We start from the raw sequence: 16,471 nt of genomic DNA on the forward strand, positions 1-16,471 counted from the left end.
ATTTTGAGTAGTTCAGAGAACCAGTAAATACCACCTCTGACTGGCCCCACCCCCATCTATTCTCTGCCTCCCAAGTCCCAGCTGATCGGGAGGAAATGGGGATTTTCCCCTGGAGTGGGTGGGAATGGAGATTTTACAATATCCTTCCTCTGCCATGCGCACCAAGCCACGCCACACCCACCAAGCCATGCCCACAGAAGCGGTAGTAAAATTTTTTGAATCCCATCTCTGGCCCATACACTATGCAGATGTTCCTGTATACAATGCCAGCTACTGGGTTGTGCTGTTCAGTGTATGCCATTTTTGCCTGCATCTTACACCCTGACACTATGTGTTGGATTGATCCTGAGGAAATGACTTACAACTGCTCCTCACACTTATCACTATCACAGCATCCCCAGAGTCACTTGTTCAAAATTTAGGCACTTGGTAACTGGTATGTATTTACAACAGGCACTGAATGCTGGACAGCAACAACAGGGACCGAAAGCTATCTCCATGCCATGGAAATGCGAATGCTCCATTGGATATCGGGCATCTCCCTTCTTGATTACATCACAAATGACGCTATTCGACAGCATTTTGGTTTGGCATCAATTATAAGAGAAGATGAGAGAAGGATGGTTCTGCTGGTATGGATATGTCCAGAGAGCAGCACCTTCCACCATTGTCAAGACTGTCTACCAACTAGAAGTCAATGGCTGGTGACCTCGCGGGCATCCAAAACAGAGATGGCAAGCCACCATCAACAAAGATATGCAAGCCACAGGCCTGCACCCTGGAGATGCAGTTGACTGTGCAAAGTGGCATCCAATAATCCGAAAAGCAGACCCTGTGCTTGTGGGAATATGCTAGGAAGAAGAAGAAGAAGAAGAAGAAGAAGAAGAAGAAGAAGAAGAAGAAGAAGAAGAAGAAGAAGAAGAAGAAGAAGAAGAAGAAGAAGAAGAAGAAGAAGAAGAAGAAGAAGAAGAAGTAGTAGTAGTAGTAGTATTTACAACAGTTGCAGCATTCTGAGGTCACATGATTTCTATTTGCATCCTTCCCAGGGCCATTCCAACAAGGAAAGTTAATGGGGAAGCTGGATTTATTTAATGACTGCAGCAAAAAAAGTCATAAAGTTGTGCATGATTCACTAAATGACTGCATCACTTAGCAATGGAAGTTTCAATCCCAATTGTGGCTGTATGTCCAGGATTACCTGTACACAAACGACTAGCACTAGCTGGTGCTCCACCAGTTTCATCATCCAGCATGCTGAAATAATGCACACTAATTAATGTAAAGAGTGTAATATATATGCTAGTTTATAAAATAGCTGGTTCAAACCTTTGCATGCATATTAGAAGAGTACATCTTGTAAAAATCTCTCTGTCTCTTTAGCCTCTTTGAATTTTACATTGCTTTAAGTCATGCAATTGCTGCCATGGGAAATGGAAATCGGACTCTCTGGTGCAGATTGTTAGTCAATATTATATCTCCACCTAGAACAGGTTTACACTTCTCAGGTTTCACTCTTTTGTTAACGAAGAGAAATCCTAAAATGGTTCAGAGATGCAATTAAAAGGAAGTGATGCTGCCTTTCAGCAATGAAAATACATGAGGTCTGCAAAAACAGAATATATTTGCTTTGTAACTAATTTCATCTTTAATGCGGGATACTAAGGAATAATAAAAAGGCCATCAGTAATATTGCAGTTCTATGATTTCTCTGTCAGTGAATTTTATTCCTGCATCTTGAATTATCATAAATTCAGATAACTGAAGACCTGATGTTCCTCAATCTGTGCTAAAACGTTAATGCTGCTTAGCTCATTTAAATGTCAGTTTTATTGTGGGAGGACTTCTTTATAAGATCTTTTAGTGCCGCTTCTGGAACGGGCATTTTTTTTTTGGTTTAGATTGAGAATTTTAAATAAAAACCTCTAGAATTGCCATTACTCATTCTATACAGGCAAAAATGTATTTCATGAGTAGAAATTTTCTAATATTTCCCTTCTAAGATAGCAGTTGGTAAAACATTAAATCAATGCCTGTCTATATTTAGATATTTCAATCTGTCTTACTATCTGGCCAGGCTGAATTTGAAGCAGTGATTCAACTTCTGCAGAATGGAGTTTTCCTACCTGCTAGTATATTTATTAAGAAATAAGAGATTCCTAAACCTGTTTTAAGACCCTAATTGATTTTATTAAGCTGCAATGCAGTTTCAATCTTATTTATGCCAGCTTCCCGGTGGAGAACAATATCTGGGACATATCACATTGCCTGTATCTCTAGAATATAGATGATGAGAATTACATTCAATGAGATAATTTTATAGTGTCCTATTTGTGCATTATGTATATGTTGTGCTTTAGCAATAGATAGTTAATTGCTGTTCTGATATACAATGATGCCCAAGATCTTTAAAGAGTTAATTGCCAAAGTTATCTGTCCATTCTGTAGGGTGTACTGAAGATGTACATTCCAGTTTCTTGTGGCATGAAAGGCTCCCACACGTTCAAATAGCTACTGAAGTTTGATGAACAGGGAGAGAAACAAAGCCAGGGGAATACATCAGTCTGTATCTTGAATCTCCCTGAATACCATAAAAAAGGACTGCACCATTTGGCAGTAATGTCCCTGAAGCAGGATAAGGAAACTAATGGAGTCATAATGTTATGCTAGTGTAGACTTCTGCTGGCTCAAGGACTGGTAACTACCACTTTCTCCTAGTCCTGAAGAACAGTCTTGCTGCTTTCCTTGCAATCTAATTTGTTCCTCCTATCTGGAACATCTTATTTTCTTCATCAGAGCATCTACATTCTTGTCTTTTTCAAGTCTGTGGAGAACCTGTTACAGCCATCACCCCCTATGTTCTCTTTTTAGAGGTTATTTTGGTAGCAGAGGACTGAATGTCAAAAACATAGCATTGCCAAGATTGCTTTTTCTTTCTGTAGGTGTATATACTGACTGTGAAAGGTCTCTCATCCCATTAAAATCAGCAAAACAGTTGGTCAGAGATGATACCAGGCACTTGCCAGCTGGCAGCCTGGCGCAAAACAAATGACTAGAGCTTAGGAGAAGTTGAGTGCTTGCCCTCTGGGTGGAGCTTCCTCTGAATGAGAATAATTTCTCAGATGTTTCTGGCATCCAGTCAATATTTGTCCACATAAATGAACTCCGGTGTGTAATTTGTGAAGTTGGAAGCACTTCTTTGCCCCTTGTGTTCATGAGCGTAACAATGGCTCCTATACCATGTGAGATACGAACTGTAATAGAAAAAGAGTGTCAACATTTCCTTTGCATTAATTACCTCATGGGAATGTTTATATCAGGGGAGAAATCCAGCAGGTTCTGACAGGTTCTGGAGAACTGGTAGCGGAAATTTTGAGTAGTTCAAAGAACTGGCAAATACCACCTCTGGCTGGCCCCAGAGTGGGATGGGAATGGAGATTTTGCAGCATCCTTCCCCTGGAGTGGGGTGGGAATGGGGATTTTGCAGTATCCTTCCCCTGCCATGCCCACCAAGCCACACCCACCAAGCCACACCACACCTACCAAGCCACGCCCATAGAACCGGTAGTAAAAAAAATTGGATTTCACCACTGGTTTATATCGTACGCCCATGCATATTTTAGCATTTGGTGTTTTTTGCATATTGAGGTAGGTGGCTGGGGTCCTTGTTGAATTGACATTGGGGTAGTCAGAGAAACGTCTTCACCTCTTTCGCATATTATGTGAGAACAAGCGCACGTTTGCTATTGTAGAAAATCAAGAAGATGATCTTGAGGGAAATAGACAAGAACTGTAGAAACATTCTTAAATCCCAGGAAATATAATGTTTGTAAGAGACTGAGAGGGGCTCCTTCCTTATTCACTGGGTGCAAGGAGAAGGAGAGATAAAACACAATCAGACTTGCAAGGTCTTGCTGTTATGGCCTATCTCAGTATACAGTTCTAGTTCTAGGCTAGTCTAGTCCAAAATTCTAAACTTTACCTCCTCTCCGTCTCATACCCCAACTAAATCATGGAAGATCCTGCCTGAATCTCTTCCAAACAGAATCTTGTTTCTCAGGATTTACAGAACGTTTCTAACCCATTTCGCTTATATAACAGCTCTTGCTTATTTCCCTGAAGGTCATGTCCCTGATTCTCTGCAGCCATGCTATTTATGCACACAATTATTGGAGCTATGGGAAGCTTCTCACCTGCCAAATAGCCAAGTCAGAAAAATGCACGCAGAGTTTCATTCTGTGTTTACTTTGGAACAATATATTCTATTAACTTTACAGGACTTGAAATGTGCTTAGACCGCACATTTTTGCCCCAGTATCCATCTCTTTATATTTCCATGAAACTGCATTTGCCATTCGGTTAACCAGTGTACATCCAATTTTTTAAAAAAAAGCCCTTTTGGAAGATGATCACTTTTGATTTTCACCATCTTAAATATTATTTATATATTTATTTATTTATTTTATGATTTCTGTAGCCTTAATTCGAATGCTCTAGGTGGGGTATAAATAAATCAAGGAAACACCCAGTTCACCTTGAGATTAAAAATCGCCCAGAAATAATAAAAACCATCCGTAAAAATCTAATGCATCACAGGCATTATTCAATTAAAATTATCTCAGGGTCAAATTCCTGTTGAAACGATACTGGTTTGGCTAGTTTCCAAAATACCTGTAACGCAAAGGCCATCTGTGCTGGTAAAAGCTGCTGAGAAGGCTCTGGCCTGGCCCATGACTCATGAACCTTCAGAAGAAGGGGACCTGTAAGAGGCGGTCTGTAGATGACCTGGCAGGCAGATGAGATTTTGATGAAGTATTGCCTGTTATATGCCAGTGCTATCCTGTGAAGGGCTTTCAAGGTGGTATTTGAGAAAGACAGTTGACCTGTCCTTGGGAATGGGGAAGAATGAACGAACCATTAAGGGGGGAGCTTTCTGAAAGATTATCCAGTTTTGAAAAAAAAAAGGAAAACGTGAGAAGAAAGCCAAATATCCTTGCCTTGATTTGTGTACTTTAAGATGGGGCAGAGAGAAACTCTGTCAGACTTTTAAGATTTGGTTATTCTATCCTACAACAATAAAGAACATTTTTATTGCTCTATTCTCTCCCCAATTTTGGGTGCTGAGTGAGGTCATCTGTTGGCATCAGTATCACTTGGGACAAGTAGGCAATACTATCAGGGTTTTTTTCTCTGTATCTGGAGAATATTGGGGCTTGGATGGGCAAGAATAGATTGCCTCAATCCTAGCAAGACCGAGTGACTGTGGATTTTGGGCTCCTTTGAACCTGGAACTAGAGATTTTCTATAACTGGTTCTGGAGATGTTTTGGAGAATGTTCTGGAGATGTTGTCTTCCCTACTCAGAACCAAATTGGGGATCTTCATTGACTCAGAGCTCCTGTTCAAATAGCTGGTAGTTGTTATGGACAAAGAGGGCCTTTGCATAACTCTTTCTTGGGGGTCTTCCCATTTGAATTAATGCAGGACACTCTATATGGGGTTACCCTTGAAGACATCCTGAAGCTCTAGTTGGTCCAGAATGCAGTAACACAGTCAGCATGTGTACCTCAGTATGCTGATGTTCTATCACTACTTTGTGAACTGCACTGGCTTCCAGTACTGCTTCTGGATGTAATTCAAGCTGCTAGTTATGACATACAAAGCCCCATATGACTCGGATCTGTTATTTGTGAAACCACCTGTCTCCATGTCCCTGTCATAAATGCTCTCATAGGATAAGCATGTTCCAGGTCCTCTTCTTGAGTAACAGCCAATGGCACCTACGAGGTTTGCATCTTCTGTTGAGGCACCTGCCCTTTGGATTAATACTAGAACAGAGATCCCCAACTTTTCTGGCTCTGCAGTGGGTGCAGTGGTGGTAGTGAGGGTGGATGGGATGCCTTCGTGTGCTCGCTTGCCACTTGTGTGGTCCAGTTCCCAACAGACCACAGAATGATAGCAGTTCGTGAACCAAGGTTTGGGGATCCTTGAAGTGGAGGACATGGAATAATAAATTTAAACTATTCTGGACTGCTAAACCTGTCTAACAGCAAGAGGAGTTCCATAATGAAAATGGACTTCATCTTGCTGGATATGTGGATATGTTGAAGGATAGAGAGTCATCCATCAAGAATTCTTTATTTTGTATTCTTGCATTGAGAAGTAGGTTGATCTCAATGGCCCAAATGCCATCTTCCAACTATTCTTGCAGTTACCAAATGAATTGAAAAGCCTTACAGAGCAGCATAATAAATCATAGACAAATTGGATATTATAAGTAACAAAATCCTAAACAAAGCTGGAATCCTAATTGTCCTCTAAATGGCATTTTGGGTCTGAAGGCAAGAGAAGAAGAAGAAGAAGAAGAAGAAGAAGAAGAAGAAGAAGAAGAAGAAGAAGAAGAAGAAGAAGAAGAAGAAGAAGAAGAAGAAGAAGAAGAAGAAGAAGAGGAGGAGGAGGAGGAGGAGGAGGAGGAGGAGGAGGAGGAGGAGGAGGAGGAGGAGGAGGAGGAGGAGGAGGAGGAGGAGGAGGAGGAGGGGGAGAGGAGGAGGTTCTTTTAGCACATCTATTTCAAAGCCCAGTTCATCATCATAAAAAAACAGTGAGATTTGTAAAGCAGATTATTTTCTGGCACTAGTCTATCAGACAAAATAAACTTTTTGATATTGACTTGGAAAGGGTAGCAGGTGAATGAAAGGAGAAAACTAGCAAATGAAGATTGGACAGGAGAGTGTATTATAGTTGATAGTCTCCCAGCTTTGTGAGAACAATTGTAGATTTATTTCCCCCTATTTGTCTGTCTAGAACTGCTGATGTTGGATGTTCTGCATGTGAACAGGGTGGCAACAGGGGGATTCTGATATATGCTGATCAAAGTCAAAAGATGCAGTTTTATAAATTCTGTAGAGATTTATTTATTTTTTAACTTGGTCCCTCTGGGTAATTTCAAGGAGCTTTATGCATTTTTAAAGCCTTCCATCTTCTTTAGCTCGGCAGGAAATTATATTATTTTTATGTCACCATAGGGAGCTGACTGTCAATGAATAAACTGTAAATAATGTAATGCCTTTAATGAATAACCACAGCCAAATCATGCTGAAAAACAGACTGTGGCAAAAGATTATCACTGGACAATGGTTAATTGCTAGACAACAAGGCAATGTGTGGATTAGAAAGTCCAGTAGTTCATAGAGAAATGGGATTTTTCTGCAATTCATTAATTTTGGCTCTTGTCTTTTATTCGAGACAAGCAAGAACAATGGGAAATGGAACTTTTCGTTTTGGCTTTGGTGAGATACAATTTAGTTCCACTGAAATTTTTTTCCCCAGTGCACTCTGTTACCTGCTATGTTTCTTATTATTTCCACTCCCCACTAGGTGTAATTACCCAAGACTAGAGAGAGATCAGAGATTCAGCAGGGTTCTGTGCTTTCAGCACCAGGCAACGAACGGTTGTGTCCTAGTGCTAAAATCCCAGGTGCAATCAGATGTTTTGAACATCACTTGATGACTAATATATCTTCAGCAATAAACAAAGGGTGCAGTTCTAAGATGTAGATAAGGCACCAGCATCTATTAGAGTGGGTCAAATGACAGAGACCACAAGACTTTAAGGACCGACCAGGACCCATTTCTATTCTCCTCCTGCTTTTCCACCTTAGTACTCCCTCATTCAGGAGTGAAATCCAGCAGGTTCTGACAGGTTCTGGAGAACTGGTAGTGGAAATTTTAAGCAGTTCAGAGAACCGGTAGCAGAAATTTTGAGTAGTTTGGAGAACCGGCAAATACCACCTCTGGCTGGCCCTAGACTGGGGGGAAATGGAGATTTTGCAGTATCCTTTCCCCAGAAGTGGGGAGGGAATGGAAATTTTGCAGTATCCTTCCCCTGCCACACCCACCAAGCCACGCCCACCAAGCCATACCACGCCCACAGAACCGGTAGTAAAAAAATTGGGATTTCATCTCTGCCCTCGTTGCTCAGTAGAGTAGTTGGGAGTAGCCAGTGTTTACTACCAGAATGCCTCTGGTTTTGCAACACTACATGTAGCATTTGGGGATAAGACAGATGGAAGCAGTTCCTGCTGCCACTTTGCTAATTGTTTTTTTGCTTTACTGAAGACCAGGCTGAGTGCTTGCAGTTGTTCCATCTTGCCTGGCATACTTTTAGGAGATGCAGGATGGACAGTGAGCAGGCCATGGCAGGGGCAAGTTAGGGAAATCCCAACATCTGCCACACTTATAAAATGACTTCTTGACTAAGGCAGTCCCTGATATGAAGCTAAGGGGAAGGCTGGAGACTCTTCTCAGATCTAATGCCTGTCCTAGAACAAATTATCAAAGCAACCAGCCAGGTAACAAAATAATGTAATGATACGGATTGGTGTTTCATAGCACACCAGGACAAAAGCAAATGAACCATAAAATATTGCATTCTTATTTCTGAATATCTGAAGGGAACAAGAGAATGCTTACAGCATCCCCACTTTGTAATATTTGCATGCTCATCCCATTACATAATGGAGTAAAAAAATCAATTCAACCAATTGCCTTCCCTCTGAGAATCATTTCACTGTTGCTGAAGTGGCATTTTAGTTTTTTCTACCAGGCTGGCGGATCAATTCCTGAGTTACAGCAAAAGGGTAATACGCCTAGTGGCTAGTTTATCATTTTTTTTTCCTCCAAACACCCGCCCACCCCACCAAATGCTTTGGCTTAAAATAGTTATTACTGATTTACTACAAAGTGGCAAAAAGAAAATGTGCTAAAATGGCACAGGGTTTGTCTTCATTATGGCCAATGAGATAGAATTAGCTCTGCCACTAATGTGATGGTACCTAGCTTTCAAACTAAATGCATTTAGCCATAACGGTGTATATAGGATTTTGATTAAGGTCAAAACTCTTACCTGACCATGGGCAATGTGAGTGAAGAAACATGAATTTGCTGCAATAACAGAAAGTGGGATGAGTTGATTATGACTAGTTTGTTTGTTCTTTCATGTTTCTTCCGTGTTTCAAAGAACAGCTGGGGAGAAATGATTGAAAATGGACCCACGACTGGTTTACTGTTGAGAACCACTAGCCTCTTCAAAGGCACAGGAATATTTTTTTAAAAGGGGGAAGGGTTAAATGTATCAAATGTTAATGCTATTACCTTTACCTCATTTGAATAATTAATTGTTACATCTTTAAGGGGTCTTCTTTGCATCTATTAAGATAATGGTAATTGCCCTGGGTAATTTTCTTGTCTGCCATATCCTCTTGACGTTAAAGATGTCCTTAGTTGTTCCAATTTTAAACTCATGTTTTCTTTCCTTCCCTGACAAAATTTTGGTTGCACCTGTATGCATAGCATGCTTCACTGATGACATGGTTGCTGAAATGGTCTGGAATCGGGCTCTGCCTAGTTCCTATTGGCTACTTTAGGCTACTGCTGGGACATCCCATTCATTCTGGTTGTTGGGAACTACCTTCCAAATTGTTTAAGTTCAGAGGTCTCCAACGTTGGGAACTTTATGACTTGTGGACTTCAACTCCCAGAATTCCTCAGCCAGCATGGGCTGGCTGAGGAATTCTGGAAGTTGAAGTCCACAAATCCACAAGTTGCCAAGGTTGGAGACCCCTGTTTTAATTTGATGCTAAAGAAGAAAGAAGCCATCTGGCTTTTGCAGAGATGTTTGGTTTTTTTTTTTTGCATAGTGCCTGATGAGTATTTTTCACAGTTCTTAAGTGGTGTTTTATAAGCTTTTTATTAATATGGGTTTATGGGTCTTCTGGAAAGTTCTGGAACAGAAAGTAGCTCTCAATGGAGACTAGAAAAAATGGATTCTGCCAGCTGCGTATTGCTAATTTGTCACCATCGGGTGTCTTATAGGACCACTGGTTCTTTGGCCAAGAATGGATTTAGTCTGGCCATACCTTTTATTGTGTTTTGTTGGGAAGGATGCCCTTTTTAATGTCTACTCCAGTTTGAGTTCTCATTGCAAGGTTAAACCTCGATTTCCTGACTGCTGATTGCCAGCACTATAGCATTGCTTTGTAGCGCAATTTCAAGAAGCAGTTCACTCCCTGCCTTCTCCTTCACTTCACCCCTCTCCTCTGTGCTTCTCAGCAGATGGCCTGCCCTGTGTTCAGAAATAACTCAACTGACAGGTCACAGTTGTGCCAAGCTGGAACATCAGGGGTGCTCTCTTCTGTTTACTCCCACACACCTCTTGGTGTCTGTGTAACCTATTAGCTGGCAACTTGACAGCTGTCTAAACTTGCCACTCTAAGCAGCCTCCCACTACACTTTCGCTCTCTTCAGGAGAATGATTGGTGGCTGTTTCCCCACTGGTAGGTGTTGGAGAATCTAAATTGGGAGAATCTACCAAGACTTGTCCTTAATTTGCCCTGCAGTAGGAAGGTGTGAAGCCAGCAGCCTTTTGCCAGTCCTATTCCCACTGCAATTTAAGGATCAGACACAGGACAGCCCAGTTTATGGCAGCATATTTCTCTTGTGAATAACACTTTAATGTGATCATGACTTGCCTACAGATAATCTCCATTCCTCCACACTTTAATTGAGTCTGAATTTTAAAGTAAATGACATAGCAAAACAGTAGCAACCAAGCTTATCTCATGGGCCTGTTTTCCAAGACTTGTGAACATAAGAAGATATCTCAGAGGAAATCAGAGACATACAAGTTTGGGTCAATAGAGGCCATGGGAAATGTCATAAAAGTTAAGATGGAAATCAAGTTGATATTGCTGAAGTGTCAAGGCTCCGACTAATGAACCCAAGCAAATCAGAACTCTGAGACTAGCCTTCTCAAAAGTCTTCTTTATTGAGTACATCATATCAGCAGAGTTTCAAAGGAAAACCAATTCTAAATCTTTCCCGTGGTTTCAGTGTAATTAAAGTAGGAAATAAACCCCAACTGTCACAGGTTTTGTTGGCCAATTGGATTAATTGGCAGGCTCTCCAGGCACTCCTCCCCCAATCTTATCCGTTGCCAGTAGAGATGACCTTGGTTCTCACGAGAAAGCTCTCTGTTGTATCTGGTAAGGTATTCCAACCTCCTTCCCCCTCTGTGTGGCAACTGAGGAACAGAAAAATGGCTGCTGCCAGGTTTGGTTTGAAGTTGACATGAAGTTGTATTGCTTTATAGATATACAGTAGATATAGATATAGGTATTTGTTTTCTGAGGTTTTCGCGGGTATTTGTATGTAGGTCTTTGTTTATTCGGGTTTTGTCCCGCGTAAAATTAAAAAAAGTGCCGCCAAGGTACTTCCAATTTTACGTGGGACAAAACCCGAATAACCAAAGACTGATATAGATATAGATATAGATACACATACACATACATACATATGTATGCATATACAAACAGTGGAGTTTTGATTACATAGTTGTGGCCACATGCTGACACCTCCACACCCAAGGGAAAAAAGGTCGCGAAACATCATGTGACGGCAACGTGATGCGGCGAATTTGACACCCATGCTCTAGAACAGTGGTTCCCAAACTTTTTCAGTCCACCGCCCCCTTGGAACTACAAACTCATCCTCAGTGCCACCCACCCAGGGGTGGGTTCTACTTATCTTTACTACCGGTTTGCAGCGGGGCCACGCGTGTGTGCTCACTTCGCTCGTGCATGCACGTGCTCTTCTGCACATGCGCAGAAGCATTTTGGTGATGTCAGGGTCGGTGGGCGGGGCCTCCTGCCGGTTTTACTACAGGTTCTATAGAACCGGTGAGAACCGGGGCAACCCACCACTGCCCCCATCCCCACCCCCTATAAATAGCATTGTTTGGAATAGCGGTTTGCACGATCCACTAAGGAAGATAGTAACAGTAAAATACACGGAAAACAGCCATTTTTGGCTTCCTGAAGCCTTGCTCCGCATGTCCCATTTTTGTGAAAAACAGGCCTGTTTTTCGCAAAAACAGGGTGCACAGAGCCTTTGGGAGGCCTGCAGGCTGTTCCAATACAAATCTATCCCTGTAACAAAAATAGCTAACACTATTAGTTAACACTAAAGAAATCCCCTGAATCAACCAATCTAGAGCAGTGATTCTCAGCTGGGGGTTCCTTTTGAATTTTCTGACCCCCAGCGAGTGGGAGAAAGCAATTTCACAGAGGAGGGGATGGAGAGGGCTGCGGGATGAATTCACACCCATTCCCAGACCCCCTTGGGATCAACCTGCAGTTCTCCCCTGCCTCCTCAGGCGGTGGATCTGGGCGGGGGGGGCTCCTTTCAAGAAGTCACAAGGAGGGCTGAGAGCTGGTTTCTGTCCCACAAGTAAGATTTGGTCCAGAACCAACCCCAACATGAAGGTCTTTTATTTGCTCCTTGTACTCTTTGTCTTTGCATTTTTAACAGGTAATAAATTAAATTTCTGATGATGTCAAAATAGCTCATAACTCACCTTTCTAGACAGCTATTATCATGTCTAAAAGCAAGATTGCTCCATCTTTTGTCTGGTGTACCATTTAATCCAGAGCCTTTTAATTCCAGAAGTCCAAGTTTAAAGAATGGACTTCTGGAATTAAAGCTCCATTTTTTTTTTAGCTAAAACTTAATTCACACCTGTTAATTTTGCTTGAGCAGTGTGAACAATTGACAGTGTGATCCTCCAAAGGTCTGAAAAATATATCATTGATTTTTCTTTGGCATTTAAACTAAATAACCAACGTGAAAAAATGCATCAAGGAAGGACTGGAAAGCCAATTCATATTGAACCGTATTAGGTTTTCTGTTGTTATTTGAATAAAATGAAAAGAAATCAAATAGTGGTACCTAGTGCAGAAAAAGAGACGAAATAATGGGTCATTCTCAACACTTGAATTCTCTACAGTTAAAATATCTAGAAATTATTATGGTTAAGTGAGTTTTGCCCCATTTTACGATTTTTCTTGCCATAGTTCAAATCAAAGTTCAAATCAAAGATTTGATAGTTCAAATCAAAGATTTCTGAGACCAATGTTGAATACTTAAATTTCAGTAGTCACCAATCCCAGTCTTAAAATGAGTTTAGAATCAGTGGGAGTCACTGATAACAATGAACTAACTAGCTACTGATAATGAGTCCAGTCCTGCCTTTCTTTTCCTTCTGTCCAAGTTTTGCAAATACTTTTTCCAGGTATATGTTTTATTCCAAAGTATACAAACCATTATTGCTAGGGAAAAAATGAGTCTTCCAAGCAATTTTAAAAGATACTGTCAGAATGACTCTGCTCTCAGCTCCCCTTGTGGCTCCTTGAAATGCACCCCCCACATATGTAAATGAAAAGAATAAGCTTAAAAATCCTAGCCTTTTAAAATTGAAAATATGGAGAATTGGGACGATGAATATGAGACACTAAGGGAGATGTTTCAAAAAGTAAGGAAGGCATTTAAGGTAAATAAAGAAGCAGAGAATTGGTTAGCTTGCAAAAAAAAGAAAGAGAAAAGATGAATGAGAAGCAAGAGAAACAAGGAGCTAATATTGAAAAGGAAATAATTAAAAAAAAGATAAAGATGATTACACTGGGTTCAATAGAAAAAAATGGAATAAGATGAAATATACTGCTAATTGGAGGCCACCCTCCTTGCCACTTAGCGCCCCCCTCCCGCCCCCTTTTGCCTCTAGCGCCCCCTTGCCGCTTACCGCCCCCCTAAGGCATCCCACCGCCCCCCTGGGGGCGGTACCACCCACTTTGGGAACCACTGCTCTAGAACATTAACCTGAATAGAATGAGGGAAGCTGGGAAATGCAGCAAGAGAATTTCTCCCACACACTCCCCTTCATGTTTTTCTGTAGCTCTAAGATATAGATAAGTATGGAAGAACAAAAAATACCATTGCGAAATCCTTCAGAGAACACTTGTGGGAAATGTAGTACAATTGTGTACATTTCATATTCAATCGCAGAGAGAAGGGATAGGAAAGCAATTTCAAACTTCCTATCAGATAAAGTTAGTATAGACCACCTTTAGTTGCTGAGTTTGTTGAGATGTTATGATGTTCTGTGGTTTTAACTATTATATATGTCTAGAGCAGGCTTGTCAAACTGGCGGTCTGCGGGCCGGATATATCACGCACAGGCCACGCTCACCCCGGTTCCACAAACCCAAAAAAATGTCACAATACGTCACGATTACCAGCCCACGATCGAGTTTGACACCTGTGGGCTACAGCTTTTTTGCAAAACCTATTCCTGCTTTCATATACTAATGAGGATTAGTAGAACCCAACCTTTCCTGGGTTGAAAGAAAAAACTGCTGGGGTAATAGGATCTCATCCTGACTCTCTTTCTTCTCCTCTGAGTTTGCAGTTGAGCAAGGAATGGCATAAGTTTGCATACAAACATGACCTAAGAAGAGATAAGGGCCTGGTGGCTCAGCAGACTGATAGCATTGTGATTAACACCAGCTGTTTGCAATTACTCTAAGTTCGAATCTCACCAGGCTCAAGGTTGACTCAGCCTTCCATCCTTTCTAAGGTAGGTAAATTGAGGACCCAATTTGGGGGGGCAATAAGCTGACTTTGTATAAATATACAAAAGTATGAAGGCTATTGCTTAACGCATTGTAAGCCACCCTGAGTTTCCGGGGAAGGGCGGCATATAAATCAAATTAAAAAAAAAATATAAAAAAAATAAGGCATTGATCACATTTTTTGCACATTACTGCTGAAGAGAGGCTCATGGTCTACAAAGTTCTACTCACTCTTGATAGCCTGAAATGAAAGCCTTTGAATTGAGCCTAACTTGCATGTTGTATGATTTAAATTTAAGGATTTTGGAGTAAAATGGATATTTAATTGATTTGTCATTGAATATGTTTAACTAATTAGTGAAATTGCTATAAATGGATCACTTTTAAAATAAGAGATAAGAATATCAATAATTGAGGGAAGTAATAGAATGGCAATAATGAATTATTTAAGTCAATATGAAGAAATGATAAAATGTAGGGATGTCTAAAAATTGAAAACAAGATCTGAAATGAGAAGTATACATACTTAATTTGTTTCTACCAATAGGTTGATTATTTGGAATAGTTGATAAGAGAATCATTGGTGATTAGAATAATAGAATTTAAGGAAATAATTGGGGATTGTATTATGTTATGTGAATTTAAATTTAGGGTTCAAATTTTAAGGAGGGAAAAGAAAAATTGAACTATAATAGGATGAGAAGTTCAGATAAAGGGTTTCTTAAAATTAGAGAGAATAAATGCTATGAGGAAAATTGAATGTATAAAATTGTGTTAAAGATGAACAAAAAGCTGTACAAATTTAAGACCGGGCCAATATTCTGTTCAGAAAAGATGTATTGTATGTTTGTGTGTTCAAAAAAAAAAAAAAATCTTTACTACAAAAAAAAAAAAGAAAAAGAAAAAAAAGAATTGAGCCTAACTTTAAAGTAATTTCTTGGCCAATCATCTAGTTTTCTTTTAAACAACTAGTTTGCCATTGCCTTCTTTAGGGATATTTTTTGACCCCCTGGTCTAGTCTTCAACTCTGGCATTCCAAGAAGGTTGTCCAGATAGTAGGCAGGTCCAAACCTGCTCACCTTCCAAGCCCAGAAAAGGTGCTGCTACACTTCTGGGTTTAAGACAGGAATAACATTCCCAATCACATCTCCCAATCAAGGGAAGGGGGAGGGAAAACCTGGTCCTATGCATTTGTATGTCACAATTTAAGAGCCTGGTAGTACAGTGGACTGAAGCACTGTTATTAATATTTGCTGCTTGCAATTATTGCAAGTTCAAATCTCACCAGCTCAAGGTTGACTCAGCCTTCCATCCTTTCAAAGGTAGGTAAAATGAGGACCCAAATTGTGGGGGCAATAAGCTGACTTTGTATAAATATACATGTTGCAATATTTTCAGGATCAGACTCAATAAAGATAATAGGAGTTAGAGCTTTAAATATATTTCTTTTTAATTATGATAGGCATTCTATATTCACTGAATATTCAAAGTAGAAGCAGTTAGAATGGTGAGGGTGGCTCCTTATATATACAAGGGGTGGAGCTAGGAATGGGAGTGGTAAGTTATGAATACATTAAAGTCCAAAGAATAAGTTAACCTCTGATGTTCCATATATACATTATTTACACATTGGAGAATAAGGCATTTACATTTGACAAATCCCCCTCTAAATGCCGGTTCGTTACACAACACCAATTACATTCTGATTCAGGACAATATAATACATATAATTTGGAAGTTAAATATTTGTGTTGTTTAGAAGGTAAGGGTTTTGTTAATATGTCAGCTAATTGTTCAGAAGTATCGCAATGTATTGCTTTAATGAATCCGTCTTGAGACAGTTGTCTCACATGCTTAAACTTTATATCAATATGCCTGGACCTTTGTCCAATTGCATCGGATCTGGATATTTCAATGGCCGCTTTATTGTCTTCATGCATAATAAATGGTAAAGTGGGTTTCTCCCAAACATCAGTGATCAGATCATTGAACCATACAAGGTTATTTGCAGCC

General features: G+C 40.3%; 1 long non-coding RNA gene across 1 annotated transcript in view; it reads left to right on the forward strand.

The window, feature by feature from the left end:
* LOC148116720 (uncharacterized) overlaps window positions 1–16,471 on the forward strand; it is a 129,076-nt gene that overhangs the window by 63,850 nt on the left and 48,755 nt on the right. The window lies entirely within an intron of this gene.

The sequence above is a fragment of the Pantherophis guttatus genome, chromosome 1, assembly GCF_059756535.1.
Source record: "Pantherophis guttatus breed Tessera chromosome 1, ASM5975653v1, whole genome shotgun sequence".
Lineage (NCBI taxonomy): Eukaryota > Metazoa > Chordata > Lepidosauria > Squamata > Colubridae > Pantherophis > Pantherophis guttatus.